Source organism: Syzygium oleosum, unplaced genomic scaffold, assembly GCF_021117445.2.
Source record: "Syzygium oleosum isolate NSW1041296 unplaced genomic scaffold, Sole_v2.1 Sole_v2.29, whole genome shotgun sequence".
NCBI classification, from domain to species: domain Eukaryota; kingdom Viridiplantae; phylum Streptophyta; class Magnoliopsida; order Myrtales; family Myrtaceae; genus Syzygium; species Syzygium oleosum.
The window spans coordinates 2778959-2802762 of NW_026607513.1; the positions used below are offsets into that span (position 1 = coordinate 2778959).

At 38.2% G+C, this 23804-nt stretch overlaps 2 pseudogenes; both read right to left on the minus strand.

Annotated features, from left to right (window-relative positions):
* LOC115677850 (disease resistance protein L6-like) overlaps positions 1 to 13774 on the minus strand; it is a 46778-nt pseudogene extending 33004 nt beyond the window's left edge.
* LOC115677857 (disease resistance protein L6-like) lies at positions 2709 to 4219 on the minus strand (annotated as a pseudogene).
* Positions 13775 to 23804: the final 10030 nt, after the last annotated feature.

Here is a 23804-nt window from a genome sequence, read left to right on the forward strand (position 1 = left end):
GGAAGACTTTGACTAGCCTATTTATTCTTTTTCTCTCTCTCTCCCCTCATTTTCTCACGCCTCCCTCTCTCTCCCTCTCTTCTTGGCCGAATTCCCCCTTCCCCTCTCCCTCACGTGAAAGTGGCCAGCCGGCCACGCCTTTGACCGCCGCCGCACGTCCGTCCGCCGCCGTTCCGTCAAGCCGTCGTTTGCCCCTCCGCCTCGCCACACCACTTCCACCACCGTCCCTCTCTCTCTCTCTCTTGTTTTCCCTTTGCCGAAACACCATCACCGGCCTTCATTTCTAATCATCCCAGCTGAGAAAGACCAGCAGCTCGTCGCCGTCCGCCGTCGTCCGCCCGTGGCCACCGTGAGCCGCCGGTGGTTCTTGCCGCTCGCCGCCGTCTCTGCTGCTGTCCCTCCTCTGTTCAGTCACCTTTGAGTGCTCGAGCTCGCGTAGGACCTCGAGTAAGTGATAACCTAACCCTCGCCTAGGATAACGGGTAATTTCGGGTTAGTTCGGGGCCGTTTTAGCGAGTTTTAGGGGTTATTCGTGAAGAAATTGGTGGACTGAGTTGGCTGAGTTGTTTGGATGAATTTGTGGAAATTTTTGAGGTGGAATTGAGGTTAGAATTGATTAAGTTGGTGATCGGGATGGTTACAAGTTATTATCGAGAATTATTGCATAAAAAACGGGCCTAAATGTGGCGTTTTAGTGATTTTTCTGTGGTGTCTGAGTTAACGTGCATATCATGGCTAAATTGTGGCATGATTATGTTTGAATTACTATATGTGGTGACTCGGGATTTGTGGCATGAGTGTGACGCCCTTGATTGGCGAAAATTGGCCTAAAATATGAATATTGTGTTAAATTGAGCTTGTGCAAGTGGAATTGATGAACTTGTGGGTTAATGTGGCTTGTTGGTGATATGAATACTTTGGGTGTCGTGTGCGAGTTGATCGTGTGAGGTTGGCATGTGATTGGGTGCCCCGACGTGTTGCACGAACATTAAATACACTGAGGCGTTTTTACGCGGTGTCCAGAAAATAAATGGAAAATGTGTGCACGTGTGATAACATAATCCCTGATGCGTTTTACGTGGGGAATTGAACCCGTGCCGTAAAAAGGGAGATCTGGCGTGAGGCGTTGTTAGGCGATACCGAGCCCGAGGCGACTATAGATACCAACTTGATGCGTGTTACGGCGTTGTGGTTATAAAAAGTGGAGATCGATGTTGCGCGAGGCGTGTTCGTTTACGCGGGCTAGACACCGAGGACCGAGGCGTGTTCGCTACGTGGGCAACCTGATGCGTGTTTACGTGGGTCGAGATCGATGGCTAGTTTTGGACCCGATGTAACATTCAATTTTCGTAAGGATTTAAAATGGGAGATCGAGATCTCACCTTAACCGCGCATTAGGCGTGTTACGCGGGCTAGAGACACTGAGCCTGGGGCATTTTTACGTGGGCTATAGAAGTGTTGTTCAACCTGATGCGTGTTACGCGCATTGTATTATAAAAAAGGGAGATCGATGTTGCGCCCGAGGCGTGTTCGTTTACGCGGGCTAGAGACACCGAGCCCGAGGTGTGTTGTTACGCGGCTATAGAAGTGTTGTTGGACCCGAGGCATGTTTACGCGGGTCGGAGATCGATGGCTAGTTTTTGGACCCGAGGCGTGTTTACGCGGGTCGAAATGAATTGGATGCGTGTGCTCGAGTGAAAAGGGAATCGTATGATGTTGTGTTGGTTATGCGAATGGGGGCATGAATATGGTTTGATTGGTATTATTGAGTGCGACATGGTGTCGGTTTCTGGTAATAATGCTTGAATTCGCATGTAAGATTTCGTGCGTATCAAGGTGAGACATTTGTATCTGCTATTGTTCTGGCTTGATAGTTGTGTGATTTGTGTACTCGAACATGTCCAGAGATACGTGTTAGCCTAGGTTGGGTTTAGGGTGTTGCTTACTAAGAAGTGCTCTCACGGTTTTATTTAAAACCATTTAGTTGATTGAAGTTCCAAGGTGGAGTCGGGAGAGGAGGACAATCCAATTGAGATCAATCCGCCGAGTCCAAGTCTTCGGAGAGGAACAGACTCGATCGACGATTTGAAGCGATTCTGAGTGGACCCCCTCTAGGACGAATAGGGGTTAGTTAGAAGTTTTAGGGGTTGGACAGTTTTGAGAGGCGCCTTTTTGGTGGTAGTATTAGTCTACTCGATACCGCTAGTCCCTTTTGATATCGGCGGTTGTTGGTGCAAGAGGTTACTGGTTGTGATGGATTGTAATGGATATTGTATATATCGCGGTGTAATATAGTGCTTGGTGGTTTGGTGATTTGTCTCTCCTTATTACCCCATGATTATATTGTCGTGGTTTATGTGTTCTCTTTTCGCCGTGTTTGAACTCGATGTGTTGGTTTGGGTCGACGATATTCCTGGGACGTCGCACTATTTCGACCGAGCTTGGGGTGTCGCGCGCTCGTCGGGGTTTCGGGCGTGACATTTTAGATGTGTGTATATATATATATATATATATATATATATATATATATATATATATTGCCAAGCTGGAGGTGTCAAATCTTGAAACAATACATTCAGGCGGCATGCAAGCTGTGTTAATAATTTCAAGGATGTTAGGAAAATGAAAGAAAAATATTTTTATTTTTTATGAGAACTTGATATTTCAAGCTGTGTACATTCTAGTTGTAGTCAATATTCTGGATCCTGAGCACAAAGTACTCTTTCCAACTAATTTCTCGACTTGGTGGCTGTTATCTACATCATCAAGTACAATGAGGACTTTTTTTATTGCAAAGTGCCTCTCTAGTCCTCTTCATTCCCTAATCATTTTCGTCGATGCTCCTTGTTCCTGCATGAATGCCGATTTCGGATAGTAACTTTTCTTGCAACTCAACTAAGATATCGGTTCTTGATGATTTCTCTCGAACATTTTTAAGAAAACAACAGCTTTTCCAAAATGAGAAGAGAGTTGGTTGAAGACAACCGTTGCAAGAGTCATTTTACCGATACCGCCCATGCCATGTATTTTAATGAGCCGCACACCACCAGAGTGAACATCTAACAATTCACTTACTACTTTAACTCGATCATCAATTCCAACTAAATGTTCGGTCACCGATCTATGTTTTGTCTTCAGTTTATCCAAGACCTCCTCAATTACCAATTTGATCATTTCGCCGTGGCTGCCACAATGGAAACCATTTTAGGAGGGGGAAAATGCGGAATCATGATTACCTAGTTAAAAGCGATGTATTCAAGCAGGGGATAAATCACACAGTAATTGAATTAAAAATGAGACCTTAACAATCTAGAAGCGATCTTCTAGGAGTCCATATGGGATATTAACATCACTCTGAAACGTATATTTTTTGTCCTTGGCAACACGTGCGCCATGTCATGACCCGAAATATGACTTAATTCCAACATGAGATTGGCAATCTTGGGATTATGTTGATAAAGTTCGTGCAAAATAGATGTATTAATATTTATGTGTTTAAAATTGACAATTTATGGTTTATGTTCAAGTGACGATTATAGAAGTCGAACATGGTGTACTCAAGAGGAGAAATGTTTAACACATTGAAAGGTTATATAATTAGATAGGAAGGTGCATGACATTCCATTGTTACTTTCTTTTTCCTCCCACTGCCTACAACGAAAATAGGGGAAACAAGCATCTTGAAAGTAGCTAACTTACCCTTTGTATTTGTTCACTTCCCACCCCTTTATTGCACCAACATCCATGAGAGCCACTCTCCACGCATCTACTTGCACATTGCTCAACTTCTTCTCGCGCTCCAAACTTAGTATGGCATCGCGATACAGTGGAGTTTTCAACTTAATATCGTCAAGTTCCACGTCGAAGAAAATTGGTAGAATCTCTTTATTACCTTCCGATTTGGAGTTGTTTGCCATGATCTGTCCAAGCTCACAGAGGCACCATTTGCTCGAAGCATAGGTCTGAGAGAAGATAGGTATGTAGATCCTGGAGTTGTCGATCTCTCATTGGAGTAGTCCATCGATCCTTTCACCGACACGGAGCTCTTCGTCATCTCGGAAAATGCAAATTCCAGCATCGACCAAGCTATGGAAGAGGACTTCGGTGAATCCGGTGCGAGTGTCGGATCCCCTGAAGTTCAGGAACACTTGGTACTCGCTTTCCGATGACATTCCTGCCTCTGAGCTCGCCATAAGTGTAGCTTGTTCAGCTTAGCGGATGTGTCGTCTCTCACTCTCTCTGACCCGATGATTTTAACAGAGAAATAGGCCGCGTCAACACGTCATGAGGAAATAATTGAGCAATGAATAGGAATGCCAATCAAACCTCTGCCTTTTCTAGATAACGTTTCTGAATATAAAATGGTTGAAACAGAAAGTCGATTGGATTGACGGTATGACAATAGGCTTTTTGGACGTTAAAGCTCTCCCTTTTCCAAACATAGATGGCGTAGTGGAGTACTGCTTGGTCACTTTCATTCAATCAACAAGGCTATTTAAGAACTTACAATGGACGACTATGCCGGTCAGGTTGAGCTGTCTTGCGTTGGATGAATGTCGACAGGATTGTCCCGTTAGAAGATGATAATCACATACTTCCGTGTGCTTAGGACACCGTTTAGCTGTCATGAAATAGGATTGCTTCTCCTTAATTTTCTCCTTTTGTTTTTGTTTATGTGATGGCTAAGAAAAATAGTCGACTTCATCTTGCTCGCTCTTGAGGCTTTTCTCTCGTCTTCAAAAACAATTGTTATCACCAATTTAGCTTTGATGCAGAAATTAACCACATGTAAACGGACATTTTATGGTTGAAACAGAGAGTCGTTAGTTTTGACGATGAAGACCATAAAATCAAATGCTACTTGCTGATGAGAAAAACTAAATGCGGCTAAATAAATGGCCGATTAAACGGAAATAAATAGCAAAACACCAGAAATGCCCAGCTCTTTACAACTTCTGTCTACTTTGTGTCTCAAATGAAAGTCATTCCATGGAGATAAACATCTCTGTTCCATAGTAGTTTTGCTCAAATGAAAGTCAATCCTGCACCTGAGCTTGCCATAACAGTAGTTTGCTCGGCTTAGCAGAAGAAGAGGCGTGATCCTTTGTTAGGCCTTTGCCATTGACTGAGACTCACCCGATGTTTTCAACGTAGAACGTGGCCGCGTCAACACGTCATGAGGAAAATAATGGAGTAGTTATAGGAAAACCAATCAAATGCTATTGGGTCTATGAGGAAATGGTTGAAACAGACAGTCGCAATTTTTTTTCGACGACGACCATAAAATCAAATGCTATTGGTCGACGAGGAAAAAGGACTAAGCATGTGGCCATGTAAATTGCAAATATGTTAAAATGGCTTGTTTGATGATTAGAGAATTACAATCGCTTGATCCAATGAAAAAGATTATTGACGTTTGTATAAAATATGAAATTGACGGGTCATTATTTGAGTATGTTACTGTTGAATTAGTAGATTAAATAAAAGAAATGTTTGTTTTCCAAAGTTGTTGGCTTGTTCAATTTAACTTAATTAAATAAATACAAGTGGAACTGTTCTGAGCGAACCCTTTCTAACCTCAAATTGCAAATGATTTTTTTTTATGACCCAGGGAACTCCCGCACGGCCGACAGCCTGGAAGGTAAACCCCGGGGCGACACGTGCTAGCCACCACACACGCGCACCTAGTTAAGTCACACCGCGGCACCGGGATTCGAACACTCAACCTTTTGCGAGAGAAGAGTGCGCGCCCAGCAGCTAGCGCTACCTGGGCGGATGGTCTCAAATTGCAAATGATGGTTTCAACTAAAATCATTTAGCTAAGTTTTTTTTTTTTTTCGTTTCAACGAGTCGGGAATTGCTCAATTGAACCATAGTTTGATACCAATCTCCACGCTCTAAACATGGTACGAATAGAGATGCCCTACAGTTGTCATCGAAACCTCCCCCTCTTTAACTTTTCTCTTATTCGAGTGATGAAATGAAACAAATTCCGCCATCAACTCGAATTGGATAGTAGAAAGAGGAGAGAGGACTAGCAATGTCTGACCACGAGTAGTCAATCAGGATCTTTCATATGAACATAAAGTTAATAACTCACAAAAAAGGGGAGTAGACGCCCTATTGTTGTCAACCCTTAGATATGTGAATGTGGAATGGTTAAAAGTCGTCGAATGTGGCCACGTCAAGACGTCATGAGGAAATAATGGAGTATTTTAGCAAAGTAAAAAAAGGAAACAAAGGAGTAGTTACAGGAAAACCAATCAAATGCATACAATCAAATGGTTGAAACAGAAATCGTAATATTTTACGACGAAGACCATAAAATCAAATGCTATTGGTTCATGAGAAAGGAAGATGGAGCAGTGTATATAGGAAAACCAATCAAGCCCTTGTCCCTTGTGGGAGTCCAATGGAAATCCATCCTTTTCCAAACGCAGATTCCTTAGTGGAGTAATGCTTTATCACTTTCATTTAATCAACAAGGCTACTTTAAAAAACTCACAATTGACGACCATGCGGCCAGGGTGAGCTGGCTATGGGAACACTACCTGTCGATGTAGACAGAGTATGGGAAGGTGGATAGTTTACATGAAGTCGAGGATTGCCGGTGTTGGCATCAAAGGGTTCGCATTTTGTGAGGATTTTTTTTGCTTTTTGTTGAATACTGAGGTTCCTTCAAGTAAACCATCAACGTAGTCATAGTTCTCACGTTATGTATGATTTGCACTCATAATCGCTATATGTTATCTTGATCTGTTCCTATATATCGATTGATGTCATCGTTCCAAAACGAAATTTAAATGGTGAGAAAAGACACGGTGGTTCTACTGTAAAGTGTGTACGATTGTGACAAGCAAAAGGTTAGTGATAAAATGTCAGATTCGAGAAGGCAAATACATATGGTCCGTAGCATAAACATATGGAAGTCCATTGGGAATCAAAAGACGCTTTTCTCGAATCTGTCATTTTATCACTAACCTTTTGCTTTTCTCGACCGAAAAATCAAAAGATGGAGAGAAAAACAATCTAGTTGCTTTCTCTCTATATTATCATTTCTTTTATTTTACGTGTTCATCATCAGTGTTATCCAGTCAGACATTTAAACGGCCATTGCACCATCCGAGTTTCCGCAGGAGTACCTCCTGTCTTCCGAACACTAGACAGAATGGATTGGGCTTTCCGCACAACCATCCGGACGCCCGGACTGCTATGTCCGATTGCCCGGCGCTGCCTATGTAGCTTCATGAAATGGCTAGAACATGTGTCTGTTTCAAAACACTTGAAACAAATAACGGCAAACTACGCATTTCAGCGTAATTAGAAGTGATTTGGAATGATGAAAACTAATTTATGGTCAATAGTAGTTAATGGGGTTTGGCCTGATTTGCATGTAGCCTCAAGTACTATTAGTTTCTTATAAAGGAAGAGGAAAGGGGGAAGAAATAATGTAGCTAGGAAGCCTCCATCTACTTTTACTATAGTCATCATCAACATTGGAAACACTACCTTAGGGAAGGGAAGATATTCATCCATCCTATGTTGCTGTGAAGAAGGAGAGTGCAAACTCTCGGATCTAGAATTAGATCGGGAGAAGAGAGCTCCCAGATCTAGATCGGAAGAAAAGAAAAAACAAAAAAAGAACAAAAAGACTCAACCAAAATCAGCGGGAGGGGAGAGTGAGACTAGCTGAAACCCTCCCCTATGACTGAAGCTCGAAGAAAACGATGGAGAGAGAAGAGAGAGGGAAAGAACAAAACTTTTCGGCTACTCCAATAGGCTGGTCTGCAAACATTTTTGCGTTTTAGTTCCATATCTGCATGTTAACAAGTATCACCCGAGTTGTCTTCAAAACTTCACAAGCCTTCGAAACATGTCACAAGCCTTCGAAACATGTACCATATCCAGTCAAAGGATGATTCCTGACAAATAAAATTTCAATCGATCTTGCGAGAAAAACTTTGAAGAAAAGAACAACAAGATTAGAATTATGCAGTAAAATCAACCAGTAATACATATCAAGTAGTGTTTATCGTGTTTGATCTCTTTGTCAATGTATATTATATACAATAAAATAGATAGAAGCTGTTCTAAAAATTCCTCGAAAAATATCGATGAAAGTCAAATATATAGGTTCTAACTGCACATGTCGATATTGAAATACGAGAAAGGATATAAGGAACCAATATCATATAAAAACTATCGTAAATCATGTGGTTTGCATAGTGATTAAGGAACGGACTTATGTGCATGGATTATGCACATCACATCATATTGATTTCCCAAGTCACCAAATGCAAATAATTTCACATCGAAGCCACATCCACCCGATCTTTGACTCATACTCTACCTAGTCCATGAGATATATTCTATGGGCATGATGCCTTATCTGTTTCTAGAAAATGACCATGGCCAATAGGATATAGAATGGTCTTGGCATTCATTTAAGAAATAAACTTTCTCGAGACGAAAAAAGAAAGATAAAAGAGAAACAATATCATATTATCAGAAAATTACAGGACCTACACAATGCTAAACTAAATAACCACACCACCAATCCACTTAAGATATAAACTTTGCAGAAGGTATACGTCAATTACTCATGGACATGCATTTTAGGTTTCTTTCTGCAATAACTTTGTCCGCCCAATTTTCTTTCCCATAAACTCTAGTTTCACAAAGCCTCGTCATATTAACTACAAATCATCGAATTGAGAATTCTGTCAGTGAAATCAAGTAGACAAAGCCTTCCCTCCTCCTCTTTCCCACCTCCTTTGCTGTTTATCGAACTTCAGTTTCTCCTCTATTTGAAATTGTACATGCTTACATACGTTTTCTCTGGTCAAGTTCTATAGATCAAAACCTTAAAGCCTGCTCTATTGTTACTGATCGATTCAATCAATAAGTTTTCGTGTACATGATTGAGCAAAAGTATTACAGGAGTTCAAAAAAAGAAAAAAAAGAATCATCCTCCGTAACAAGAAGTTAAATTGGAGGACCGAGTCAAATATGCGCTAAGAGTGCGTCCTTTACATACCACAAGCGAATTATCTACAGCACATGAATCTTTAAGCTTCCTATCTTGACTATGAAAAATCGCATAGTACCAATCATATTACCGTAATAAATAGTATCGGTAAAGAAATCGATACCATTTAGGTAAAAACAAAATTCATATAAGCAATTCACTTTTTATTTAAAAAGACGGGTGAAACATAGAAAGTAACTTTTTTGAATAACAAGAAACTGAAGGATGACGTTTCTTCTAGATTATTGAAGCTCATCCACTTATTTTGCTACCGATTGACCTTGTCCACTAGCTTATGTAGTTTTTTATAACTTTCTCATGGCCGGGAAGGAAATAAAAAAGGGAGAAAAAGGAGTAGAAACAGCAAAAGGAAAATGAGAAAATACAATTGGGAAAATAAAACTCAATGCATCTTTATCTCTACATGACATCTTTATTGTTTCGACAACAAGTAAACCGAAATTCCAAATCTCCCATTTCAGTCAATCAAATGTTAACTACGCAATAGAGAGAAGGTTCAGCGAAACTCACCTTGTGCTGCTTGTAAGACTCGAGGGAACCCCGAAAGTCTTTCCTGCAACCGAAGATAAGTATTTGGCAATCATTTGGCAATCTGGTACTCGATACATCAATCAACCTTTCCAACGATCCGCATCCATGAACTCCTAAGTAATCCAAAAACTCTAGCTCGTCAAGGCCCTTGACAACCCATAGCCGTTCGTTGTGGCCGATGTCTAGTGACTTGAGGTTCTTTAAGTTTGACAAACCACCAAGACTTTGCACATGAGGACAATGAGAAAGAGAAAAGTATTCCAATGATTCTGACGTACCGACAATTTGTATGTCGAGTATCTTAGGGAAACCCCCTAGGCTGAAAGTTTGCAACTTATTTAAGAATCCCAATGGAAGGATTAGTCTCCCTTCACAACTAATCAACTCATTAGCAGGCTCACTGTTATCGTGCCCTACTTCCCCCACATAAACTAGCCTTCCGAAGGACTCACAACGATCAATAAACAAGTCCTCCAGTGATTCCAACCCAGAAAATTGGATCTCAACTAGCTTTTCACATAGTAATACCTTGGCATCTTTCAGCTTCCTCATGCTTGATAGCTTGAATCTCTCGAGAGATGCACATCTCCGCACACCGAACTCCCTTATATTTGGAAATTGAAGCCCATCGAGTTGAAATTCTTGCATTGGAGACCTATAGAGCTCTAAACATGACAAATTTATCAGGTTCGGAGAGAGTGACACCATTCGATTAAAATTATCAAGGCGCAGCCTTGTTAGAGACAAGGGAAGTTGCGGAAAGTTTTGCAGGTCAAATCCAAACAAATCAAGTTGGCTCAACTGACGAAGGGAAGCCAGCTCAATAGGAACGGGAAGATTGTGAAGTCCAAAGCTCAATTTGGTCAGTTTGGATAACCTCCCAATCCACCATAATTCACTAGTACAAAGTTTATCTCCTCCTCCTCCCCAATCATTTAGACCCAACTCAACCAAATTAGTCAAGTTCGAGAGATGCGGGACTACCCGCAACGATTTAGATGACACTTGTAGATGGGTTAAACTTGTTGGGAGCACCGGCAACTCTTGAATCTCATGACATTCCCTCAACTCCAATCTTTGCAGGCGAGGAAGCATGCTAACAGTCTTTGGAACTTCACTAACACTAGTATTTGATAAATCTAAGATTCTTAGAAAGGGCAAGCTTCCGATTTCATAAGGAAGTTGACCTTTTAAATTAAAATCATTGACTCGAAGCACTTCTAGCTTCCGAAGCATTCCAATAGCACTAGGCAACTCCCATGCAAATGCTGAATCAAATGGGTCAAAGAAATTAACAAAGTGCACGTCACGTAATGATTTCAAGTATGGACTTTGGGACTTTCTTTACTTTACACCTTTGTAAAGCGAAGTGCTTCAGATTATATAGGTCCCCAATTTCTTCGGGAAAATCTTCAAGATTAAAACATGAATAAATCCTTAGGTAAATTAGACACTTCAACTTCCCAATAGAGCCGTCAATTTTCCTCAAATTGAAACAAGATTCAAAAGTAAGCCTCTCTAAATTCGGGCACCCAGAGAAGTTTGTTGTTCTTACTATACTCTGACAACATTTCAGAGTAAGAACTTTCAATTTTCTTGCCATCTGTCAAACAAATGCAATATTCAATAAATAATTGTCAGATGATACATTCAAGGACAATAAAATAGAGACAAGCATGTAACATACCTTGATAAAGCTCTGTAATGTCGAATCATCCATGAAGTCAACTTCTTCAAATTCAACAATGACCACATTCTTCAAGTGCATATTGGTTGGTTTAGACACATGAGGAGGAGAACTCCAAGATATCCATCTTAATTCGGTGAGACGATTCTCTAAGTTACCAACAAAGGTTCCACAATCTAATTTGAGGTACCTTAGACGCTCAAACCTTCCAATCTCTTCACTTTCGATAGCGTCCTTAAGGTAACTTTTGCGTAAATCAAGATCCAGTGCTTGAACGTTCCTCTTCATCTACAAATGAGAGCAAGAAATGAGTGGTATTTAGTATTCAATTTCGAAGGAAAAGGATTAAAGTGGAAAAAGATGAAAACCAAAAAGCAACTACTGCAGCAAAGTGGAATTTCTAGTAAAGAATCTATCGGTTTTCTCTCGAGGTACTCTACCTCCTTTGTGGTTATTGTATCGAGGATCTCCTCGTGAATCCATAACCTACTACGCTTCGCAGGATTCGTTGGATTTTCTTGACGGACAATTTCTCTTCCAAAATCTCTAAGTTGATCATGCATCCAAAACTCATTGTCCTTAACAATCTTGACCAAAGACATGAAAATGAGGACATCAACTCCGGTATTTGCAGCATACTCACAATCTTTCCACATGTAAATTGGATTTGTCTTATCCTCTCCAATGAAAAAGCATGCAATATCAAGAAAGATTTGTTGTTGCACCGAAGTTAAGGCATCATAGCTAATTTTCAACTTTACAAAAACATCCTCATGAGGTGCTTTGCTTAACTTCTCCAATGTCTCTTGCCAAATATGTTGCCTTTTATCGTAGAGGAACGAGCCAATTACTTCAAGAGCCAACGGAAGTCTCCCTGTAACATATGTGATTTCCCTCGACAGGTCATTGTAATCATCTGAAGGAGAGTCACTATTAAATGCATGCCAATTGAAAAGCTCAAGCGCACAATCAAGACTCATCACCTCCATCTCATAATCTAAAATTTGATACTTTGGTCTATGGATTCGCAAAACATCTTTATTTCTAGTGGTAATCACTATTCTTGATCCTGTATGCAAAATACTCTCTCCAACTAATTTCTCCACTTGTTTGCTCTTATCAACATCATCAAGTACAATGAGGACTTTCTTATTGCGAAGTACTTCTTCAATCCCCTTCATTCCATCATCACTATTGTCTATGCTCGTTGTGCTTGCAGGATGGCCGATGTCGGATAATAACTTTTTTTGCAACTTAACTAAGTCATCATCAAGAGATGACTTTGCTCGAACATCTTCAAGAAAACAACAGCACTTTCCAAAATGACATGAGAGTTTGTTGAAGACAACCTTGGCGAGAGTTGTTTTTCCAATACCCCCCATGCCATAAATCTTAATGAGTCGCACATCATTAGAATTGATGTCTAATAATTTGCTTACTACTTCTACTCGTTCGTTTATTCCAACTAAATGTTCAGTCACCTTCCTATGTTTTGTCTTCAGGGCTTTCACGACCTTCTCAACTACCAATTTGATCAACTCACCATGGCTGCCACAATAGAAAACCATTTTAGAAGGGGTAAAATTGTGAAATCACGATAACCTAGCCAAAAGTGATGTTATTCAAGCACCGGATAAACTACATAGCAATCGGATAAATAATGGGACCTTAACAACCTAGAAGTGATCTTCTAGAAATAAAAGTCCCACCTCAATCATACTGGAATTTATACATCTATATCAAGTGTTAAGCAAAATTGCGAAAACAAACATCTTGAAAATTGCTATCTTACCCTTTATACTTTTTCACTTCCCACCCCTTTATCGCATCAACCTCCATGAGGGCCCCTCTCCACACATCTATTTCTTCAATGCTCAACTTCTTCTCGCGCTCCAAATTTAAAATGGCGTCGCGATACAGTGGAGTTTTTAGCTTAATATCGTCAGGTTCTACATCGAAGAAAATCGGTAGGATCTCTTTATTACCCTCTGATCCAAAGGTGTTTGCCATGATCTGCGCGAGCTCGCGGAGGCACCATTGGCTCGATGCGTAGGTCCGAGAGAATATGGGTATATAGATCTTGGAATTGTCGATCGCTCGCAGGAGCGATCCATGGATCCTTTCACCAACACGGAGCTCTTCGTCGTCTCGAAAGACACAGATTCCAGCATCGATCAAGCTATGATAGAGGAAGTCAGTGAATCCGATGCGAGTATCGGGTCCTCTGAAACTTAGGAATACTTGGTACTCACTTGCTGATGAGGGTCCTGCATCTGAGATCGCCATAACAGTAGTTTGTTCAGCTCAGTCTCTCTCTCACCAACACAGAGAAAGAGGCCGCGTCAACACTTCTTGAGGAAATAATTGAGCAGCAAATAGGAACCAATCAAACCTCAGCATTATCTAGATAACATTTCTTGAGGAAATAATTGAGCAGCGAATAGGAACCAATCAAACCCCAGCATTATCTAGATAACATTTCTTGAGGAAATAATTGGTGCTGTCGACGAAGGCCATAAAATCAAATCCTATTGGTCGATGAGAAAAACTAAATGTGGCCAGATAAATGGCCGACCGAACAGAAATATATAGCAAAAGACCATAATTCGTTTGACACACATCTCTGTTACATAATTTGACCCACTATACAAAAAAATCTTTGGCTTGTCATCGAGTGCTTGAAACAAGAGAAATTGAAGCATATTGAGCGTTCTTGAGTTCTATCTCTTCGCTGCTGCATTGTTGTCAATTGAGTGCTAATCCTAAAACTTAGCAAGATTGGCTAAACACACGAGAGAAGTTATTGTACTTAGAGTGTAGGCAGCTGTCTAGGTAAGAGACAAAGTGTTCAAATGAATCTTTGTAAACAATTAGAGGTGTGGTCTATAACTTGAGGAGAATGCCTACTATGCTTTGTGTACAAGATATGGGAATGACTATTGGGAGGAGTCTAATAATTACTTAGCTTACAGGAGGGTAGTTGCAGAAGGAATCGGGTCCGCACGGCGGAAGGCTTTACACTTATAATAAGGCAATATTTTGCACTCCTGGCTTAACCAGTGGATTTCAACTCAATTGGGCTGCTAGAGGTAGAAGAGAGGAGAAGGCACAACCAAGTCAAACCTTCATAAATCTCGTTTGCAATTTCGCTTTCACTAAACTCTTTAATTTCTGCTTTGCTATTTCACTTGCATATAGATTCAATTTTTTAGAAAAAAGTGGTCGGCTCAACATATTTGAAAACTTGCTTGTGTATGTGGACCTAACAATTTCGATTGCTATGTCGGAGGTGTCAAATTTTGTAATACTACAGTAATGCGGCTGGTAAGCCGTGTTAATAATTTAAAGGATGTTACTAAGGAAAACGGAAGAAAAACATTACTTTTAAATTTATTTTTCAGGGGAACTTTAGATAGAGTCCAAGCTTTACATGGTGATTTAGTTTTCAACAATTGAGTTGAATCGAGTTTAATCTTGAGCACATATGTTGTATTGAGTTGAACTCAAGCACGGGATTGAGAAAATCAAATTTAGTCATATTCCCATTTCAATATTAAACATTCAATTTCAAGTCAACCTTGGCATTAAATCAATAAACTACGTCAAATCAATTTATTGCTCGAATTGCATCTTTATAGCTTTTCTTTTTAGTGAAATACCTTACTTTAGACTCCTTAGTGCATTGACCTCACACCAGTAATACATATCAGCTAATGTCTACCGTTTATGATCTTTGTCAATGTATACTATAAAAGAAAATAGATAGAAGCTGTTAAGATTGAAATACGAGGAAGGATTTATACATAAGAGGAAACAATATCATTCAAAAAGATGTTGTAAATCATGTGAGATTCGTAGCGATTAAGAAGCGGAATTGTATTTGGATTTATGCACATCACATGAGTTTGACTTTTCACATTGAAACCATCCACCTGATCTTTGGCTCATAACTTACCTGGTCCATTAGATTAGTAATATATAATAAGGGTCTGACGCCTTATCTACCTAAGATATAAGCTTCTAAGAGAGAAAAATTATATGCTATTACCAGAAAATAACCAGGCTAGCTATAAATCAAGTTGATAAAGCCTTCCCTCCTCATCCTCCCCCTTTCTATAAAACATAGTTATTGAAGTAGTTTAATGAAATGCCATCTATGTGAATTCGCATTTGCTTAGGTACAGTTTTTCTTGTTAAGTATCTCACCACTTTGACCAAAACTGGTTTTGAAAACCAATCCAGCTAAATTAGGAAGTTTTTATGTTATAAATCGACTAAATTACAGTAGAAAGTAAAACCTAGACTGAACCTACATGCTAAGGTTGAATAAGTAGCAAAAATCGACTCTATACTCTAGCTAAAATAAAATCATCACGACTAAAAATACAAATGCCTGAAAGATTGACTACTTTAATTCCTGTTGAAAGTGGCTTTTTAATCAAACTGCAAGACGCAGGAGGGGATGCAGAAATACATCATCCACCAATTAGTTTTTCATTGTTCTTTTTAGAATGAAATATCTTAGATAAAATATTTTAGCTATTCTGCATCAGTTAGCCTTTCCGATGATCTGCATTTATAAAGTACTAACTTGTTCAAAACCCTCTAACTCTCGTGCATTTTCTTGAAATGAATCTAACAATTCACATAATGATTTCAGCTTTCACATGAAATTCGGGATTTTCTTCAATTTTATACACAGCTCTAAAGAGAAGCGCTCCAGATTCTCTAGGAACCCTGTTTCTTTTGGGCAAATCTTCAAGCTGAAGGCAATTATCAATATTCAGGTCAAGTAAACACTTTAACTTCCCCATGGCACCGATAATTTTCCCCAAATTATCACAATGTCGGAAAGTCAACCTCTCTAAAGGTGAGCATCCTTACAAGTCTGTGGTTCTGATTATGCGACTACAACTTTCAAGAAAATGAACTTTCAATTTTCTTACCGCCTGGAAAAATGAACACGTTATTCAATGGTGAGCAGTCTATATGTTGCCTTCAGAGAAAAAAGAACAGTATCAAACATATTACACACCTTGATTAAGTTTCCAAATCTCATATCATCTATTAAGTCATTGCCTGAACATTCACTACATTCTTTAGGTACATGCCTGAGCATTTATAGATTCTTGATGACTTTTCTTGAACGTTTTCAAGAAAGCAACAACACTCGTGGAAGGGAGAAGAAAGTTGGTTGAGATAACCTTGGCAAGAGTCGCCTTATGGATACCATCCATGCCATGAACTTTAGTGAGTCACACATCGACATCTATCATCAACTTATCCACAACCTTCTCAATCGACCAATTTGATTAGTTCACCTTGGCTGTCACAATGGAAAACCTTGTTGATGGGGGTAAATTGTGAATAACAACAATCTAGTAGTAACCGATACAACTCCACCAGACTGGAGCCCAATCTCATTCCATCAGACTACACCACAATAATGGGATAAACAGGGGAACATTAACAATCTAGAAGTGATCTGCTCAAGTCCATTTTGAATTTAAGATAATAATTTTCATACGATACTTTAAGGTTTATCATGTGATATGTTATAAGCGTCGCATTCCTCTACTACAACTCCAACGAAAACATGAGGCCTGTAGGAAAAAATCAGATTTATTTTTTTATTATTTTATGACAACATTAATTCTATGATTCTACTTTGTTCTGGTAATGCACATAACCTGCTCGAGCAAAATGCGTCTAAAAACTTTTTGCGAAGTAATTCCTGGTGTTGTTCGATTTGAATATGTGATGATCACTTTTGAATGTTTGGATGTCGTTTCATCAGCTATTAGATGAGATAAGTCATGGTTACCGAAATTTGCCTCCATGACTGGTTGTTATGATTCTCGGTTCTGGAATGTTTGCACGTTCTGAGGATGGCCTGTGGTGTTGACTGGTGGGCACATGAGGTACAGTCATTGACTTGAATACTCAGTCCCGGTGGTGTTTATGGTTTATGCTTCTATGGTATCAATTTTAAGCTTCCTTGCTCTTCCTGTGTATTCATGGTAATCGGCGAACGGCGATGTTGACTATGGCGGCCAGCGACGATGGCGGTGGTTGGTAGTCATGCCCTTGTGATCGGAGGCGATTGATGGTGATGTATACTTGGTTATAGTGTGAGTTTGAGAAAGATTAATCTTCAACCATGATTTTGGGGCTAATGTGATTGATGAATAAAATGTAAGAAAAGTTGGATAAGAAAAGGAAGAAAATGTGAATGGGTCTTGATAGATTTAGGCTTGATGTTGAGCTAATGAATGGGCTTTATTATAATCAAAGCCAAAAGTGAGGGATGGTCTAGTAGGAGATTAGCATGGGCCAGACATAGTCGTGAAAGAAAAAGGGCCCTAAAATTGAATTTTGATTTTCAGAAGGTTTACTTCCAATTGTAAAGAGAGCTTAATAAGAGCCCAATTTATGTCCATAGCCCAGACCCGCAAAGCTTAATCGCAGCCTGTATTCGGACTGGACCAGAGGGCCCAGCCCGAGTCCCTGTTTCCAGAAAATAATAAAATAGAAAATCCGAAAAGAGAAAATTAGAAATTTGGTTAAAAAGTAGGTTTTTTATTAGATTGCTAGATTTTAGCATTAGATTTAGCTTAGTTTCATTTCATCATAATTCTTTGATTTTAAGTGCAAGTCATGCTTTTACTTGATGGTTTGGTGATTAGTGTGTTCATTACTGATTAGACTTTTTATTCTTAGATTAGTTTAGGATCACTTAGGATTAGTATGATTGATTAGTTTTAATGAATGAAATAGATTTAGTTTGAGAAATATAATAGTAGTAGTAGTAGAAGCAGGAGGAGGAGCAAAAGGAGTTGTTTAGAAACAACACTTCAAAAAACATTAAATAGAGCATAGTAAATAGCTTAGTTGAATTTAGCATTTATCTCAAATAATTGAATAGGTAACGTGAAAGTGTCGTGACCTAGGAGAAATTTGAGGCGGATTAAATGAGTACCCATTATCCCAAAGTCCGATTGGGATCCCAACTTAGGATGACAAAGTACTGACTTGGGGCTTCTTGTTTCCCCAAAAGTTTCGATAATCTACATTACCATTTTAAGATAGGATATTCTCTAAAATCAAACTCACAAGGGTTGCTGTCCCAAGGCTTAATCACGCTATATTCTTTGCACAACTCATATCGAGTTACTTTACTCCATTTTACTTTTTGCTTGTTTTTTCGTTACTCTCTTAAATCAATTGATTGCATTTCTTTTATTATGCTTTTTCTGAGTTGTGATTTGCTTGTTTTAGTTGTATGTTTATGTTACACTCTAGGACTATAATGAACACAAAAAAATTTGCATGGACACTTAGTGAACAAGAATTTTAGGACTCATAGTTGGATAAGAAGATTGTGTTGTGATTTGCTTGTTTTAATTGATTTAGGTTACACTTTGGGACCATAATAAACACAAAAAAATTGCATGGACACTTAGTTGACAAGAATTCTAGAACTCGTAATTGGATAAGAAGACTGCATATGACACCACAATTGACAAAAAATCAAGTTTAAGTACCGAAAGTGTACTGGTTATGTAATCAAGTCCCCAACTTTAGATCTTTGGTTGTGTAGGAAGTGGGGTATACTCACATACCTCACTTGATTTCTAACTGATCTCAATAGGTTAGTAACGACTCCTCATTTATAATTCTCATAGGATTAATCGAATAAATATGAAAATCCCAATGTTTGCGTAAGGTAAGGGTTTGGGAGAACTAACGCCGATTGAGGACTATTGATCCACCTTTTGCATTATCTCTAAACCGGTATTTCCGTCTTCTCCTATTAGGAGGGTCGCAACAATAACCTATAGCATGTCAATGCAAGAGAAAGTATTGAAAATCGAATCACTCCTAAAACACACATTTCCTTCAACTGCCAAGGCCTAAGGAATCCTGCGTGTCATGACATGAAAATTGACTTAATCTCAAGGGAACCAATTCTAAATAACTTGATTCTGATAGAATAGGTTCTAAGTTCTTGATTTGAAATTGATCTTCCCTAAATGTAATGTCCACCTACTAATGCTATGAAGTACATTATGACTCGAAAAAATCTAGAACTAGATCAGCATATGGGCATTTCTTGCCATGATATGCAAGAGAAATACGGCTGCTTAAAATTTTCCACAAATTGCTAAAACGTTTCATGAATTTAACTAAATGCTTGTGTTTGCAGGTGCTTGATTTTAGGCCCTAATTCAATGGCTCTATTGTTAGCACAGAACTCAGGTCCACTACTATAAGTAGTTGAAATTCAGCTAAAGGGACATGCCAAAAAACAAAAAGGTCTGTAACCCTAGAGCATGAGTACGATTCCCTTATCCTTTGGGATTTCGGCATTTAAGTCTCACGTCGAGAATGCAAAAAGTTTCTCGTAGTTTCAACCCTAATTCTCCAAGGTTTTAAAACCTCTTAAACTTTTGAAACTGGTCTATTGAGTTCTACAAACTTATTTGAACACTCATGTGTCTCTCCATGTAGACAAAATATGGGAAGGTAGGTACTTACATGAAGTCAAGATTTGATGGTGTTTAGCATCAAAGGGTTCGTATCGAGTGACGATGTTTTTATTTCTCATTTGATACTAAGGTTTCTCCCAGTAAATCGTCAGCATAGTCGTAGTTCTCAAATCATGTACGATATGCACAAAAAATCACTTTATGTTCTCTCGATGGCATTCCCTCTAAAAATTGATTGATCTTATCGTTCCAAAACCAAATTAATATGTTAAAGAAAAGAAAAGGTGGTTCTAGGGTGAAGTATATATGATTGCGACAAACAAAAAGGTTAGTAAAATATGTCAGATTGGTGAAGACCTCAAGTTGCACTTTTCGACCCCAAAAAAAAAATCAGAAGGAATTAAAAAATAATAAAATAGAAAAACACTCTAGTTGCTTTCCCTCTATTTTATTATTTCTTTTATTTTTCCCTCCAACCATGCCCATTTTAGCCGAACCATTCACCTCCCTTTCGGTATGGACGTGGCTTTTGCTTTCAGAAGTCTTGAAGATAAGACTTTGGCATCACCTTTTGATATGCGGGAAATTGGAGAGAATAGTAGCTTCAATTTTTTTCATTTTTCCCCAGTAATATTCCGATGATTAGTCAATTTTTATTCGCAAAATAATCGGTTGATATCGTAAGGAATCTTGCCAATATGCTAAAGTGTGAGCTATATTGAATTTTTCCTCTTATTACAATTTGTTGTGGATATGAATCTCTGTTCCATTCATTCAGTCAAAAATTTCAGTTCCAATTTCTCCATCGCATAATTTGAAAAACAATAGGTTGTGCTAGAGATACTAAAGCTTTTTTTCACCAATAAAAATTAGACACATCGTTTAGTAAATAAGGTTTATTAAGAAGTCTAGTACATATAGCATTATTCTTTTGAAAATGCAGAATTTAGAATGATGAATTGAATGATCTTATAAGGAAAATACTGCTGATATAATCTTCTCTTAACAGTTAATTAACTTATCATATATTCACCTATTTTTGAGGAATTTTCTCTTCTAGAAAACAAAAAAAAAAACAAATTTTAAACTGGATTTATCACTCACAAATTGTTGTGTTAATTTTCTTTAAACATAGCAAATAATCTCTCGTCAAAACAAATTACGATAGCTTCTCAATGAGAAATGTACTTAAAATTAGATGGTTTAGATAGAATTTATTTTTCTGATACAAGTATGTTCGCCTCAAACTTGTGTGGGGGCTATTTAACTCTTATCGATGAGCATAGATTGACTTTTGCAAAGCCGAAATCGCCCATATATATCTATAAAATAAAACTCACCTAGCTATAAAAAAACCGAAATATAGGATGTATTTGTTTGAGAGAAAGAATTATTCACAAATTAATTTTTTGAACTTTCCACGCGTTTGGTTTGCTGAAAATGATCGGTCAACAGAAAATCATAATGAAAAATATGCGTGCTTAGAGTTAGGAAAACGAATTTTCTAACTTAAAAAGAAGAAAATATTTTCCCAGAAAATAAATTTTTAAAAAATACTTTTCTTTATCATGAAATGTTTCTTGAAACAAACAAATATGGAGTGCAATACTTATGTATGGAATATAATTGTTTATAGTACACGGTTTGAGATTCTTTGGGCGAGCGTCAACTTGGGCGCATGGGGACGAAAAATCAATCAACCTTTTTTCCTTTTCTCACTTCTTTTCCCGCTTTCACTTTCATTTCACAGAAGAAGGAAAAACAGAAAAGAAAAGAACGGATGAAGATAGAGCTTATCCTGCCACGTGTCGGTCAGTGGGTGGCCGCCCTTCTCGTGGGCCCCACCCGATTCCTCCCCCTTGACTTTTCCGTAGTAGATGCTCTGGTCTCCTCCTCGAAGCCAGCCCGCCATCCCTTACATTGCATGTTCATCTTCCATCCCCATGATTCACTAAGATTTAGAATCCAAAAGGGGACAATGTTTTTCAGGAGCGACCAAACATTAGAAATCGAATTAAAATAAAAACCTCATCAAATATTGTATTTCAATTAAAGTATAGTGCTTTATAAATAAGATATGAAAAAGGAACGAACAAATTTCATTGACAATAATTGTTATTGATTGAATAGTTGATAGATGCATGTGGTAGAGCAAATCGATTACCACATGGAATATTTACAAAAAAAATTTTAATTTGTAAATATTCGACTAATTGGAATCTGATATTCTTCTTTTCTTTGTGATTTGAATCTAGGATTCAAACAGTAACTAAGCATTTTCCCCCAGACAAGCCGAAAGATTGAGGGCTAGGGTGGAGATCCTTTGAGCAAAGTACATCGTCATCTGACTCGAATTTTTTGTTAGACTTGGAAAAAAGCTGCCCAAAATCCATAAACTAAACACCACTTTTGATGTTTATTGCAAACATCATCATTAAAGAACGATCTTACTTAATCTTTTCCTATATCACTACAAAAAGAATGACCATGCTTTATGACCCCTTTGGACTAAGACAATGTGGATCATGCTTTTTGAATGGAGAACATGATTTAAGTATTGATAGTCTTAGAAATTGGCTATTTAATTACTCGTCACACAAAGACGGTTCGGCCTAAGGAAATTTATCCCATGAAGTGATTCTCGAGTTGAGACTTCATTTTTAAATCGCTAGATCAATTGACAAACAATGTGTTTGTGTAAGTTATTGTTAGCTTCAAGAATATGCCTAAATGCGTACCGAAAGAAATGGCGAGTCGATAATAAATTCCGACTTATTAGGATTAAAGAAACGTGAAATCCCGTTTATTGACCCATAATTTTCGTGCGAATGATTTGTTTGACAGAATCTCAGGAAAATGTGAACTAAATCTAACGTACAAAAGTTAGCTCAAATCCATTGGAATTATCAAATTCAAAGATAATCAAGTTGAATGAGGGCTTTCTCACCAATAGATGATACACATATTATAAGGTCAAATATAACTGTAGTCATGTGCCTCTATCCAACTATGTAAGCGCACGACGAATGATATGTGTGCGATTCAATAAAACTAGAGAAACCCTGTCCATTTCTTTTTGACCATGCAACTTTAGCCATGCATTTAAAAGAACCAATCTCCATCCCTTCCTAAACTTTTCTTTATTTTATACATTATCTATTTTAATACTTTTTTCTAATGTTAGTGGGTCGGTACACTTATCTCGACGTTTGACTTTGTAAATTTTTTTTACAAAGTCGGTTTGTAAAGAGATTGAGAGACTCTTAATGGATTTGCTTGAATCTGTCATATATATTTAATCTAGTTAGAATTTAAACACCACCACTTTATAAAATTGAATTTGGAAAAACTAATCTTCGTAGCCCTAGCATCTCGAATACAAAATTGTCAGCTAATTTTGCTCAACGGGAAATTTAGCTTACACTTAAATCGTTCATGTGAAAAATTCCCCTAATTGCTTAGTAAATCATGCTAGTATGATTTGCCAAGTACCTGTTGGCAATTAAATTCGACACTTCACTAGTTAGAACAAATTATTAAATAGATTAACTTTTCGGATTGGGAAGAGGATGAATTTGAGACATGTTTTTTTGTTGTTGTGAGAATAGGGACATCATACGGGGAGGTAGGCTGTTAGATGGAATTATTGCCATTTTGTCCTACTCTTTTACTTGCCAGTCCGATCCGCCATAATTACGGCATGAAAAGTTGTACCAGCAATTTGCATGGTGGAAAAAGAATTGCATATGAAGGGAATTCTTTTTTTTTCTTTTTAGCATTCATGTCACGATCCATGTACGATGTTGCGAGAGTGATCGACTTTAGAACGGATAAGTTTCATATTAATAATTTAGAACTTATCATATCAGAGTCGATTCACAATTTTTGGATTTGAGAATCTAACCCTAAACCAGCCTACCTTTGTTTCTTGCTTTTTTTTTTTAATCAAGCAAATTGATTTTTTATTTATAATATTAAAACTATCCTACAAAAATGTAAACATAAGACCAAACAAAATACTTTTAACACAAGAAAGTAGAGGAGTTTT